General features: G+C 33.2%; 3 non-coding genes across 3 annotated transcripts; all 3 read left to right on the forward strand.

Moving 5' to 3' along the window:
* The first annotated feature begins 3,081 nt into the window (after positions 1-3,081).
* LOC119562689 lies at positions 3,082-5,076 on the forward strand. The gene has a single exon (XR_005221957.1). It is a non-coding gene; the product is annotated as a small subunit ribosomal RNA (ribosomal RNA).
* A 659-nt stretch (positions 5,077-5,735) lies between these two features.
* LOC119562667 lies at positions 5,736-5,914 on the forward strand. Its single transcript, XR_005221936.1, has one exon. It is a non-coding gene; the product is annotated as a 5.8S ribosomal RNA (ribosomal RNA).
* Positions 5,915-6,315: 401 nt separating this feature from the next.
* On the forward strand, positions 6,316-10,286 carry LOC119562705. The gene has a single exon (XR_005221973.1). It is a non-coding gene; the product is annotated as a large subunit ribosomal RNA (ribosomal RNA).
* Positions 10,287-16,011: the final 5,725 nt, after the last annotated feature.

Below are 16,011 nucleotides of genomic sequence, written 5' to 3' on the forward strand. Positions count from 1 at the left end.
CATACAAAAGTAAAAAAAAATTATGTATAGAAAAATATACATATATTTATATAAGTGAATCGTATGGATATGGCTTATAGGTATAATACCTATAAGGCATAATAATGTATAACAAGTAAATATACATTGAAATGTGAATGCATTGTATGGATATGGCATATAAATGCCATATATATAGAAATAAATTGTATATCAATGATATAACAATTATAAACCTAGTGAGGGGCGGCACTAGTGAATGAATCGTATGGATATGGCTTATAGGTATAATACCTATAAGGCATAATAATGTATAATATAATAAATATACATTAAGATATGAATGGATTGTATAAATATGGCATAGAAATGCCATATACATAAGAATAAATGGTAGAATTTACCCATATATCACTGAAACACGATATATAAACCTAGTGATAGCTGGCACTAGTACTGTAAACAGGCACGCAATAGTGCGTGGGGTAAAAAACTACTATAGGGAGGTGGTCGTTGGCGGGCCCCTCCTCGTATTGGTCAAAACTTATGTTATGCATATGAATTTGTCAATACTATATAGAACGCCAAGCATATCCATATAAACTATGGATATGCATAGAAACCATACAAAAGTAAAAAAAAATTATGTATAGAAAAATATACATATATTTATATAAGTGAATCGTATGGATATGGCTTATAGGTATAATACCTATAAGGCATAATAATGTATAACAAGTAAATATACATTGAAATGTGAATGCATTGTATGGATATGGCATATAAATGCCATATATATAGAAATAAATTGTATATCAATGATATAACAATTATAAACCTAGTGAGGGGCGGCACTAGTGAATGAATCGTATGGATATGGCTTATAGGTATAATACCTATAAGGCATAATAATGTATAATATAATAAATATACATTAAGATATGAATGGATTGTATAAATATGGCATAGAAATGCCATATACATAAGAATAAATGGTAGAATTTACCCATATATCACTGAAACACGATATATAAACCTAGTGATAGCTGGCACTAGTACTGTAAACAGGCACGCAATAGTGCGTGGGGTAAAAAACTACTATAGGGAGGTGGTCGTTGGCGGGCCCCTCCTCGTATTGGTCAAAACTTATGTTATGCATATGAATTTGTCAATACTATATAGAACGCCAAGCATATCCATATAAACTATGGATATGCATAGAAATCCATACAAAAGTAAAAAAAAATTATGTATAGAAAAATATACATATATTTATATAAGTGAATCGTATGGATATGGCTTATAGGTATAATACCTATAAGGCATAATAATGTATAACAAGTAAATATACATTGAAATGTGAATGCATTGTATGGATATGGCATATAAATGCCATATATATAGAAATAAATTGTATATCAATGATATAACAATTATAAACCTAGTGAGGGGCGGCACTAGTGAATGAATCGTATGGATATGGCTTATAGGTATAATACCTATAAGGCATAATAATGTATAATATAATAAATATACATTAAGATATGAATGGATTGTATAAATATGGCATAGAAATGCCATATACATAAGAATAAATGGTAGAATTTACCCATATATCACTGAAACATGATATATAAACCTAGTGATAGCTGGCACTAGTACTGTAAACAGGCACGCAGTAGTGCGTGGGGTAAAAAACTACTATAGGGAGGTGGTCGTTGGCGGGCCCCTCCTCGTATTGGTCAAAACTTATGTTATGCGTAAACATATGATTTTGTCAATACTATAAAGAAAAAGCATATCCATATAAAACTATGGATATGCATAGAAAACCAAAAATTAAATGGCAATTATGTATAGAAAAAATATACATATATCTTTATATAAGTGAAATCGTATGGTTGGTTGGTATATACCTATAAGAAAATACCCGTAATAACAAGTAAATTACAAATTGAAATGTGTGCATTGTAGGATATGGCATATAAATGATATATCCAAATAAATTGATATCAATATATAACAAATTATAAACCTAGTGAATACCATATGAATGGTATGGATAGACAATTGAAAATACCCGAATTGAAGTTGACGGGTTCAAAAACTATTATAGGGTGATGTAGCAAATAAAATAATGAAGATATATCCATATAATGGAATTATATGTGTATTCTCTTATTATATGAGAGAGTACCAAACGGTTGATTGGCAAAGACAATTGAAAATACCCGAATTAAAGATATTGGGTCCAAAAACTACTATAGGATGGTCAATGGGCCGGCCATCTACTATTGACGTGACAAAATACTGTCTGTCGGTAGAGAAGATATTAATCCGTCAAATTTGTTTCTTTATTCATTTATGAATATGAGACTTGGCTCCACGGTTAATATTTTAAGCCCAAAGATAATAATGTTGAAACAAAGGCCAAGGTTTCTATTATACATAGAATAACAAATTGTTTCCGAACTTTATCGTTAATCCAAATAAATAATTACAATTGAGGCAGGCTAATAATGATATATATTTTGTATTGATAATCTTGATATATATGTATATTGGTCTGCCATTATCACATACTGAGTTATGTGATAATTCCCTGCGGGGATAAATTAAAAGAGGTGTCCCTATATTAAAAGAAAATAATATATATATATATTATTTTTTCTAACGTACATATCATATATGCGCTCGGTTTTATATTATATATTACCAAAGAGTCTTATATGAATATATACAGATAAATTTTAAATTTATCATCAAAATACAAATGATTTAATTCAATATTTTATATTGGTTAAACAAAAATTGTACATGTGTGGATACAATAATGACGTATGTCGAACAAAAAAGATATTTTAGAATGAAATATGCAAATATAAAGAAAATTATTACGTATTACGAAAAAAAATATTGTGTTTTTAACATCAATAATTAAAAAACTTGTTATTATTAGTGGCGGAACAAGTATATATTGTGAAAACAACAAACGTATACGAATGCTATATAAAAATGGCCGTATTCGATAGAAAACAATCTATAAAATTTATATTGCTAATTTCTATTCAAAAATATGAATGAAATATGAATAAAAACATTATTCTGGTTGATCCTGCCAGTAGTTATATGCTTGTCTCAAAGATTAAGCCATGCATGTCTAAGTACACACGAATTAAAAGTGAAACCGCAAAAGGCTCATTATATCAGTTATGGTTCCTTAGATCGTTAACAGTTACTTGGATAACTGTGGTAATTCTAGAGCTAATACATGCAATTAAAACATGAACCTTATGGGACATGTGCTTTTATTAGGCTAAAACCAAGCGATCGCAAGATCGTTATATTGGTTGAACTCTAGATAACATGCAGATCGTATGGTCTTGTACCGACGACAGATCTTTCAAATGTCTGCCCTATCAACTTTTGATGGTAGTATCTAGGACTACCATGGTTGCAACGGGTAACGGGGAATCAGGGTTCGATTCCGGAGAGGGAGCCTGAGAAACGGCTACCACATCTAAGGAAGGCAGCAGGCGCGTAAATTACCCACTCCCAGCTCGGGGAGGTAGTGACGAAAAATAACAATACAGGACTCATATCCGAGGCCCTGTAATTGGAATGAGTACACTTTAAATCCTTTAACAAGGACCAATTGGAGGGCAAGTCTGGTGCCAGCAGCCGCGGTAATTCCAGCTCCAATAGCGTATATTAAAGTTGTTGCGGTTAAAACGTTCGTAGTTGAACTTGTGCTTCATACGGGTAGTACAACTTACAATTGTGGTTAGTACTATACCTTTATGTATGTAAGCGTATTACCGGTGGAGTTCTTACATGTGCTTAGATACTTGTATTTTTTCATATGTTCCTCCTATTTAAAAACCTGCATTAGTGCTCTTAAACGAGTGTTATTGTGGGCCGGTACAATTACTTTGAACAAATTAGAGTGCTTAAAGCAGGCTTCAAATGCCTGAATATTCTGTGCATGGGATAATGAAATAAGACCTCTGTTCTGCTTTCATTGGTTTTCAGATCAAGAGGTAATGATTAATAGAAGCAGTTTGGGGGCATTAGTATTACGACGCGAGAGGTGAAATTCTTGGACCGTCGTAAGACTAACTTAAGCGAAAGCATTTGCCAAAGATGTTTTCATTAATCAAGAACGAAAGTTAGAGGTTCGAAGGCGATCAGATACCGCCCTAGTTCTAACCATAAACGATGCCAGCTAGCAATTGGGTGTAGCTACTTTTATGGCTCTCTCAGTCGCTTCCCGGGAAACCAAAGCTTTTGGGCTCCGGGGGAAGTATGGTTGCAAAGCTGAAACTTAAAGGAATTGACGGAAGGGCACCACCAGGAGTGGAGCCTGCGGCTTAATTTGACTCAACACGGGAAAACTTACCAGGTCCGAACATAAGTGTGTAAGACAGATTGATAGCTCTTTCTCGAATCTATGGGTGGTGGTGCATGGCCGTTCTTAGTTCGTGGAGTGATTTGTCTGGTTAATTCCGATAACGAACGAGACTCAAATATATTAAATAGATATCTTCAGGATTATGGTGTTGAAGCTTATATAGCCTTCATTCATGGTGGCAGTAAAATGTTTATTGTGTTTGAATGTGTTTATATAAGTGGAGCCGTACCTGTTGGTTTGTCCCATTATAAGGACACTAGCTTCTTAAATGGACAAATTGCGTCTAGCAATAATGAGATTGAGCAATAACAGGTCTGTGATGCCCTTAGATGTCCTGGGCTGCACGCGCGCTACAATGAAAGTATCAACGTGTATTTCCTAGACCGAGAGGTCCGGGTAAACCGCTGAACCACTTTCATGCTTGGGATTGTGAACTGAAACTGTTCACATGAACTTGGAATTCCCAGTAAGTGTGAGTCATTAACTCGCATTGATTACGTCCCTGCCCTTTGTACACACCGCCCGTCGCTACTACCGATTGAATTATTTAGTGAGGTCTCCGGACGTGATCACTGTGACGCCTTGTGTGTTACGGTTGTTTCGCAAAAGTTGACCGAACTTGATTATTTAGAGGAAGTAAAAGTCGTAACAAGGTTTCCGTAGGTGAACCTGCGGAAGGATCATTATTGTTTAATATCCTTACCGTTAATAAAAAAATTTGTTTTTATTATAATAATATAATATATTATAGTAATACAAATAAAATATAAATTGCCAAAAATATGATCTTTTATAGATCAAATATAAAATTTCGAACAAGCAAATCGAAATAATAATTGTAATAATAAATATATTATTGCATTAAATAAGAGATAAATAAATAAGCAAAAGCAAACAAATAACAAATTCGAACAAGCAAATCGAAATTATTAAATTTATTTAATATTATTATTATATTGTATATTAAATGCAATTAATTAATAAAACACTGTGTGTATATGGACCATAATATACACGCGTTGCGATATGTATTGTTCATCTCAGTTATGCGCATACATTGGATAATGCAACAACCTAAAATGTACAATGTTGTACCTGATTATTACAGGTTAATGTTTTATATAAATTTCAATATATATCGCTAAAAAAAAGTATTAATACCGTAAATGCCATTTAAAAAATACTTGATATATTATTGGTTATATGAAACTAAGACATTTCGCAGCATTCGTTTTAGGTATAAAAATCAATTTATTGAAGGAATTGATATATGCCAGTAAAATGGTGTATTTTTAATTTCTTTCAATAAAAACATATATGACAAAATTACCAAACCAATATATAAAACTCTAAGCGGTGGATCACTCGGCTCATGGGTCGATGAAGAACGCAGCAAACTGTGCGTCATCGTGTGAACTGCAGGACACATGAACATCGACATTTTGAACGCATATCGCAGTCCATGCTGTTATGTACTTTAATTAATTTTATAGTGCTGCTTGGACTACATATGGTTGAGGGTTGTAAGACTATGCTAATTAAGTTGTTTATATAAATTTTATAATGAAATTTTATAAGCATATGGTATATTATTGGATAATAATAATTTAATTATTATATTATTCATAATATTAACAAATATATGAAAAACATTATCTCACATTAGTAAATAATTTGAATGTGAAAAACGAAGAGAAATATTTTCTTTTTCAATCAAATAATACTGAGAAATGTCTAGCATAAAAAATTTATCTAGAATTGTCTCTTATTAAAGATTAGTAAATAGAAAGCCGTTGACAATATTATTATTCTTCGTTGATTCGTTAGACCAAACAAATGCCATACAAATATATAAAATATATAACGAATTTAATAAAATGTTTTATCATTATATATAAAGAATTAATTGCAAAAAAAGTTATACACAACCTCAACTCATATGGGACTACCCCCTGAATTTAAGCATATTAATTAGGGGAGGAAAAGAAACTAACCAGGATTTTCTTAGTAGCGGCGAGCGAAAAGAAATCAGTTCAGCACTAAGTCACTTTGTCTATATGGCAAATGTGAGATGCAGTGTATGGAGCGTCAATATTCTAGTATGAGAAATTAACGATTTAAGTCCTTCTTAAATGAGGCCATTTACCCATAGAGGGTGCCAGGCCCGTATAACGTTAATGATTACTAGATGATGTTTCCAAAGAGTCGTGTTGCTTGATAGTGCAGCACTAAGTGGGTGGTAAACTCCATCTAAAACTAAATATAACCATGAGACCGATAGTAAACAAGTACCGTGAGGGAAAGTTGAAAAGAACTCTGAATAGAGAGTTAAACAGTACGTGAAACTGCTTAGAGGTTAAGCCCGATGAACCTGAATATCCGTTATGGAAAATTCATCATTAAAATTGTAATATTTAAACAATATTATGATAATAGTGTGCATTTTTTCCATATAAGGACATTGTAATCTATTAGCATACAAAATTTATCATAAAATATAACTTATAGTTTATTCAAATTAATTTGCTTGCATTTTAACACAGAATAAATGTTATTAATTTGATAAAGTGCTGATAGATTTATATGAATACAGTGCGTTAATTTTTCGGAATTATATAATGGCATAATTATCATTGATTTTTGTGTTTATTATATGCACTTGTATGATTAACAATGCGAAAGATTCAGGATACCTTCGGGACCCGTCTTGAAACACGGACCAAGGAGTCTAACATATGTGCAAGTTATTGGGATATAAACCTAATAGCGTAATTAACTTGACTAATAATGGGATTAGTTTTTTAACTATTTATAGCTAATTAACACAATCCCGGGGCGTTCTATATAGTTATGTATAATGATATTTATATTATTTATGCCTCTAACTGGAACGTACCTTGAGCATATATGCTGTGACCCGAAAGATGGTGAACTATACTTGATCAGGTTGAAGTCAGGGGAAACCCTGATGGAAGACCGAAACAGTTCTGACGTGCAAATCGATTGTCAGAATTGAGTATAGGGGCGAAAGACCAATCGAACCATCTAGTAGCTGGTTCCTTCCGAAGTTTCCCTCAGGATAGCTGGTGCATTTTAATGTTATATAAAATAATCTTATCTGGTAAAGCGAATGATTAGAGGCCTTAGGGTCGAAACGATCTTAACCTATTCTCAAACTTTAAATGGGTAAGAACCTTAACTTTCTTGATATGAAGTTCAAGGTTATGATATAATGTGCCCAGTGGGCCACTTTTGGTAAGCAGAACTGGCGCTGTGGGATGAACCAAACGTAATGTTACGGTGCCCAAATTAACAACTCATGCAGATACCATGAAAGGCGTTGGTTGCTTAAAACAGCAGGACGGTGATCATGGAAGTCGAAATCCGCTAAGGAGTGTGTAACAACTCACCTGCCGAAGCAACTAGCCCTTAAAATGGATGGCGCTTAAGTTGTATACCTATACATTACCGCTAAAGTAGATGATTTATATTACTTGTGATATAAATTTTGAAACTTTAGTGAGTAGGAAGGTACAATGGTATGCGTAGAAGTGTTTGGCGTAAGCCTGCATGGAGCTGCCATTGGTACAGATCTTGGTGGTAGTAGCAAATAATCGAATGAGACCTTGGAGGACTGAAGTGGAGAAGGGTTTCGTGTGAACAGTGGTTGATCACGAGTTAGTCGGTCCTAAGTTCAAGGCGAAAGCCGAAAATTTTCAAGTAAAACACAAATGCCATACAAATATAATTATATTATATAAATCAAGCTAATTAATATACTTGAATAATTTTGAACGAAAGGGAATACGGTTCCAATTCCGTAACCTGTTGAGTATCCGTTTGTTATTAAATATGGGCCTCGTGCTCATCCTGGCAACAGGAACGACCATAAAGAAGCCGTCGAGAGATATCGGAAGAGTTTTCTTTTCTGTTTTATAGCCGTACTACCATGGAAGTCTTTCGCAGAGAGATATGGTAGATGGGCTAGAAGAGCATGACATATACTGTTGTGTCGATATTTTCTCCTCGGACCTTGAAAATTTATGGTGGGGACACGCAAACTTCTCAACAGGCCGTACCAATATCCGCAGCTGGTCTCCAAGGTGAAGAGTCTCTAGTCGATAGAATAATGTAGGTAAGGGAAGTCGGCAAATTAGATCCGTAACTTCGGGATAAGGATTGGCTCTGAAGATTGAGATAGTCGGGCTTGATTGGGAAACAATAACATGGTTTATGTGCTCGTTCTGGGTAAATAGAGTGTCTGGCATTTATGTTGGTCACTTGTTCCCCGGATAGTTTAGTTACGTAGCCAATTGTGGAACTTTCTTGCTAAAATTTTTAAGAATACTAATTGGGTTAAACCAATTAGTTCTTATTAATTATAACGATTATCAATTAACAATCAATTCAGAACTGGCACGGACTTGGGGAATCCGACTGTCTAATTAAAACAAAGCATTGTGATGGCCCTAGCGGGTGTTGACACAATGTGATTTCTGCCCAGTGCTCTGAATGTCAAAGTGAAGAAATTCAAGTAAGCGCGGGTCAACGGCGGGAGTAACTATGACTCTCTTAAGGTAGCCAAATGCCTCGTCATCTAATTAGTGACGCGCATGAATGGATTAACGAGATTCCTACTGTCCCTATCTACTATCTAGCGAAACCACAGCCAAGGGAACGGGCTTGGAATAATTAGCGGGGAAAGAAGACCCTTTTGAGCTTGACTCTAATCTGGCAGTGTAAGGAGACATAAGAGGTGTAGAATAAGTGGGAGATATTAGACTTCGGTTTGGTATCGCCAATGAAATACCACTACTCTTATTGTTTCCTTACTTACTTGATTAAATGGAACGTGTATCATTTCCTAGCCATTATACGGATATATTTATTATATCTTATGGTATTGGGTTTTGATGCAAGCTTCTTGATCAAAGTATCACGAGTTTGTTATATAATCGCAAACAAATTCTTTAATAAAACGGTGCATTTATGTATTTTTGATTTGAAAATTTGGTATAACTCCAATTACTCAGGTATGATCCAATTCAAGGACATTGCCAGGTAGGGAGTTTGACTGGGGCGGTACATCTCTCAAATAATAACGGAGGTGTCCCAAGGCCAGCTCAGTGCGGACAGAAACCACACATAGAGCAAAAGGGCAAATGCTGACTTGATCTCGGTGTTCAGTACACACAGGGACAGCAAAAGCTCGGCCTATCGATCCTTTTGGTTTAAAGAGTTTTTAACAAGAGGTGTCAGAAAAGTTACCATAGGGATAACTGGCTTGTGGCGGCCAAGCGTTCATAGCGACGTCGCTTTTTGATCCTTCGATGTCGGCTCTTCCTATCATTGTGAAGCAAAATTCACCAAGCGTTGGATTGTTCACCCATGCAAGGGAACGTGAGCTGGGTTTAGACCGTCGTGAGACAGGTTAGTTTTACCCTACTAATGACAAAACGTTGTTGCGACAGCATTCCTGCGTAGTACGAGAGGAACCGCAGGTACGGACCAATGGCACAATACTTGTTCGAGCGAACAGTGGTATGACGCTACGTCCGTTGGATTATGCCTGAACGCCTCTAAGGTCGTATCCGTGCTGGACTGCAATGATAAATAAGGGGCAATTTGCATTGTATGGCTTCTAAACCATTTAAAGTTTATAATTTACTTTATAAACGACAATGGATGTGATGCCAATGTAATTTGTAACATAGTAAATTGGGAGGATCTTTGATCACCTGATGCCGCGCTAGTTACATATAAAAGCATTATTTAATACAATGACAAAGCCTAGAATCAATTGTAAACGACTTTTGTAACAGGCAAGGTGTTGTAAGTGGTTGAGCAGCTGCCATACTGCGATCCACTGAAGCTTATCCTTTGCTTGATGATTCGATAATAAAGATGTTGCAAGCGGGCATAATCATTATGCTTGCTTGCAGCATCGCACGCCACTTTGTTTGTGGTGTGTAAGGTAGGGAAGAAGAAATATAAAAGACCTAAATTGGAAACATCAATATATAAGTAAATATTGAACAAACAAAATGTATCGTCATCTTATTAGTGACGCGATGATAAAGTGGCAAACATATTCCATGTATAAATATTCCTATGGTATTAAAATTCAAGTAAAGAGGACATATATAAAAGTTTGTATATATGGTTCATTCAATGGTAGCAGCGGTTGGTTGGTTGGTGTCTGCTCCTCTTATTGTTCAAAACTTATGTTATGGTAGCAAGTCTATATCGTCATATTATTAGTGACGCGAAAAAGTAGTGGCAAAACATATTCCATGTATAAATAAATATTCCTATGGTATTGAAATTCAAGTAAAGAGGCCATTCAAGTAAAGAGGACTTATATAAATATAAGTATATATAATGGTAGCAGCGCGGTTGGTTGGTTGGTGTGTCTGCTCCTCTTATTGTTCAAAACTTATGTTATGGTAGCAAGACTGTATCGTCATATTATTAGTGACGCGAAAAAGTAGTGGCAAAACATATTCCATGTATAAATATTCCTATGGTATTGAAATTCAACTAAAGAGGACATATAAAATTACTATCAATGGTAGCAGTGGTTGGTTGGTTGGTGGTTGGTTGGCGGCTGCTCCTATTATTGTTCAAGACTTATGTTATGGTAGCAAGTCTGTATCGTCATATTAATTATTAGTGACGCGAAAAAGTAGTGGAAATCATATTCCATGTATAAATAGATTCCTATGGTAATGAAATTTTCAAGTAAAGAGAGGACCATTCAAGTAAGAGGACATATAAAAAGTAAGTATATGTTCCTCCAATGGTAGCAGTGGTTGGTTGGTTGGCGGCTGATCCTCTTATTGTTCAAAACTTATTTTATCAATATGAGTTTGGCAATACAATAAAGAAGACCAATCTAATCCATATAAAACTAAATGTATTATATGGATATGCTTAGGAAACCCATATATTCATAAAAAAAAATTATGTATAGAAAATTATACATATATCTTTTATATAAATGAATCGTATGGATATCGCCTTATGGTAGGTATAATAACTTTTTAAGGCATAATAATGTATAATATAGAAAATATACATTGAAATATAAATGCATTTTTATAGATATGGCGGCATATAAGTGCCATATACACAAGAATAAATAATAGAATTTACCAATATATAATTAAAATGAGATATATAAACCTAGTGAGGGGCTGCACTAGTATATGAATCGTATGGATATGGCTTATAGGTATAATACCTATAAGGCATAATAATGTATAATATAATAAATATAAATTAAGATATGAATGAATTATATAAATATGGCATAGAAATGCCATATACATACATAAGAATAAATGGTAGAATTTACCCATATATCACTGAAACACGATATATAAACCTAATGATAGCTGGCACTAGTACTGTAAACATGCACGCAATAGTGCGTGGGGTAAAAAACTACTATAGGGAGGTGGTCGTTGGCGGGCCCCTCCTCGTATTGGTCAAAACTTATGTTATGCATATGAATTTGTCAATACTATATAGAACGCCAAGCATATCCATATAAACTATGGATATGCATAGAAATCCATACAAAAGTAAAAAAAATTATGTATAGAAAAATATACATATATTTATATAAGTGAATCGTATGGATATGGCTTATAGGTATAATACCTATAAGGCATAATAATGTATAACAAGTAAATATACATTGAAATGTGAATGCATTGTATGGATATGGCATATAAATGCCATATATATAGAAATAAATTGTATATCAATGATATAACAATTATAAACCTAGTGAGGGGCGGCACTAGTGAATGAATCGTATGGATATGGCTTATAGGTATAATACCTATAAGGCATAATAATGTATAATATAATAAATATACATTAAGATATGAATGGATTGTATAAATATGGCATAGAAATGCCATATACATAAGAATAAATGGTAGAATTTACCCATATATCACTGAAACACGATATATAAACCTAGTGATAGCTGGCACTAGTACTGTAAACAGGCACGCAATAGTGCGTGGGGTAAAAAACTACTATAGGGAGGTGGTCGTTGGCGGGCCCCTCCTCGTATTGGTCAAAACTTATGTTATGCATATGAATTTGTCAATACTATATAGAACGCCAAGCATATCCATATAAACTATGGATATGCATAGAAATCCATACAAAAGTAAAAAAAAATTATGTATAGAAAAATATACATATATTTATATAAGTGAATCGTATGGATATGGCTTATAGGTATAATACCTATAAGGCATAATAATGTATAACAAGTAAATATACATTGAAATGTGAATGCATTGTATGGATATGGCATATAAATGCCATATATATAGAAATAAATTGTATATCAATGATATAACAATTATAAACCTAGTGAGGGGCGGCACTAGTGAATGAATCGTATGGATATGGCTTATAGGTATAATACCTATAAGGCATAATAATGTATAATATAATAAATATACATTAAGATATGAATGGATTGTATAAATATGGCATAGAAATGCCATATACATAAGAATAAATGGTAGAATTTACCCATATATCACTGAAACACGATATATAAACCTAGTGATAGCTGGCACTAGTACTGTAAACAGGCACGCAATAGTGCGTGGGGTAAAAAACTACTATAGGGAGGTGGTCGTTGGCGGGCCCCTCCTCGTATTGGTCAAAACTTATGTTATGCATATGAATTTGTCAATACTATATAGAACGCCAAGCATATCCATATAAACTATGGATATGCATAGAAAACCATACAAAAGTAAAAAAAAATTATGTATAGAAAAATATACATATATTTATATAAGTGAATCGTATGGATATGGCTTATAGGTATAATACCTATAAGGCATAATAATGTATAACAAGTAAATATACATTGAAATGTGAATGCATTGTATGGATATGGCATATAAATGCCATATATATAGAAATAAATTGTATATCAATGATATAACAATTATAAACCTAGTGAGGGGCGGCACTAGTGAATGAATCGTATGGATATGGCTTATAGGTATAATACCTATAAGGCATAATAATGTATAATATAATAAATATACATTAAGATATGAATGGATTGTATAAATATGGCATAGAAATGCCATATACATAAGAATAAATGGTAGAATTTACCCATATATCACTGAAACACGATATATAAACCTAGTGATAGCTGGCACTAGTACTGTAAACAGGCACGCAATAGTGCGTGGGGTAAAAAACTACTATAGGGAGGTGGTCGTTGGCGGGCCCCTCCTCGTATTGGTCAAAACTTATGTTATGCATATGAATTTGTCAATACTATATAGAACGCCAAGCATATCCATATAAACTATGGATATGCATAGAAAACCATACAAAAGTAAAAAAAAATTATGTATAGAAAAATATACATATATTTATATAAGTGAATCGTATGGATATGGCTTATAGGTATAATACCTATAAGGCATAATAATGTATAACAAGTAAATATACATTGAAATGTGAATGCATTGTATGGATATGGCATATAAATGCCATATATATAGAAATAAATTGTATATCAATGATATAACAATTATAAACCTAGTGAGGGGCGGCACTAGTGAATGAATCGTATGGATATGGCTTATAGGTATAATACCTATAAGGCATAATAATGTATAATATAATAAATATACATTAAGATATGAATGGATTGTATAAATATGGCATAGAAATGCCATATACATAAGAATAAATGGTAGAATTTACCCATATATCACTGAAACACGATATATAAACCTAGTGATAGCTGGCACTAGTACTGTAAACAGGCACGCAATAGTGCGTGGGGTAAAAAACTACTATAGGGAGGTGGTCGTTGGCGGGCCCCTCCTCGTATTGGTCAAAACTTATGTTATGCATATGAATTTGTCAATACTATATAGAACGCCAAGCATATCCATATAAACTATGGATATGCATAGAAAACCATACAAAAGTAAAAAAAAATTATGTATAGAAAAATATACATATATTTATATAAGTGAATCGTATGGATATGGCTTATAGGTATAATACCTATAAGGCATAATAATGTATAACAAGTAAATATACATTGAAATGTGAATGCATTGTATGGATATGGCATATAAATGCCATATATATAGAAATAAATTGTATATCAATGATATAACAATTATAAACCTAGTGAGGGGCGGCACTAGTGAATGAATCGTATGGATATGGCTTATAGGTATAATACCTATAAGGCATAATAATGTATAATATAATAAATATACATTAAGATATGAATGGATTGTATAAATATGGCATAGAAATGCCATATACATAAGAATAAATGGTAGAATTTACCCATATATCACTGAAACACGATATATAAACCTAGTGATAGCTGGCACTAGTACTGTAAACAGGCACGCAATAGTGCGTGGGGTAAAAAACTACTATAGGGAGGTGGTCGTTGGCGGGCCCCTCCTCGTATTGGTCAAAACTTATGTTATGCATATGAATTTGTCAATACTATATAGAACGCCAAGCATATCCATATAAACTATGGATATGCATAGAAAACCATACAAAAGTAAAAAAAAATTATGTATAGAAAAAATATACATATATTTATATAAGTGAATCGTATGGATATGGCTTATAGGTATAATACCTATAAGGCATAATAATGTATAACAAGTAAATATACATTGAAATGTGAATGCATTGTATGGATATGGCATATAAATGCCATATATATAGAAATAAATTGTATATCAATGATATAACAATTATAAACCTAGTGAGGGGCGGCACTAGTGAATGAATCGTATGGATATGGCTTATAGGTATAATACCTATAAGGCATAATAATGTATAATATAATAAATATACATTAAGATATGAATGGATTGTATAAATATGGCATAGAAATGCCATATACATAAGAATAAATGGTAGAATTTACCCATATATCACTGAAACACGATATATAAACCTAGTGATAGCTGGCACTAGTACTGTAAACAGGCACGCAATAGTGCGTGGGGTAAAAAACTACTATAGGGAGGTGGTCGTTGGCGGGCCCCTCCTCGTATTGGTCAAAACTTATGTTATGCATATGAATTTGTCAATACTATATAGAACGCCAAGCATATCCATATAAACTATGGATATGCATAGAAATCCATACAAAAGTAAAAAAAAATTATGTATAGAAAAATATACATATATTTATATAAGTGAATCGTATGGATATGGCTTATAGGTATAATACCTATAAGGCATAATAATGTATAACAAGTAAATATACATTGAAATGTGAATGCATTGTATGGATATGGCATATAAATGCCATATATATAGAAATAAATTGTATATCAATGATATAACAATTATAAACCTAGTGAGGGGCGGCACTAGTGAATGAATCGTATGGATATGGCTTATAGGTATAATACCTATAAGGCATAATAATGTATAATATAATAAATATACATTAAGATATGAATGGATTGTATAAATATGGCATAGAAATGCCATATACATAAGAATAAATGGTAGAATTTACCCATATATCACTGAAACATGATATATAAACCTAGTGATAGCTG

The sequence above is a fragment of the Drosophila subpulchrella genome, unplaced genomic scaffold (genome assembly GCF_014743375.2).
Source record: "Drosophila subpulchrella strain 33 F10 #4 breed RU33 unplaced genomic scaffold, RU_Dsub_v1.1 Primary Assembly Seq82, whole genome shotgun sequence".
Taxonomy (NCBI): domain Eukaryota; kingdom Metazoa; phylum Arthropoda; class Insecta; order Diptera; family Drosophilidae; genus Drosophila; species Drosophila subpulchrella.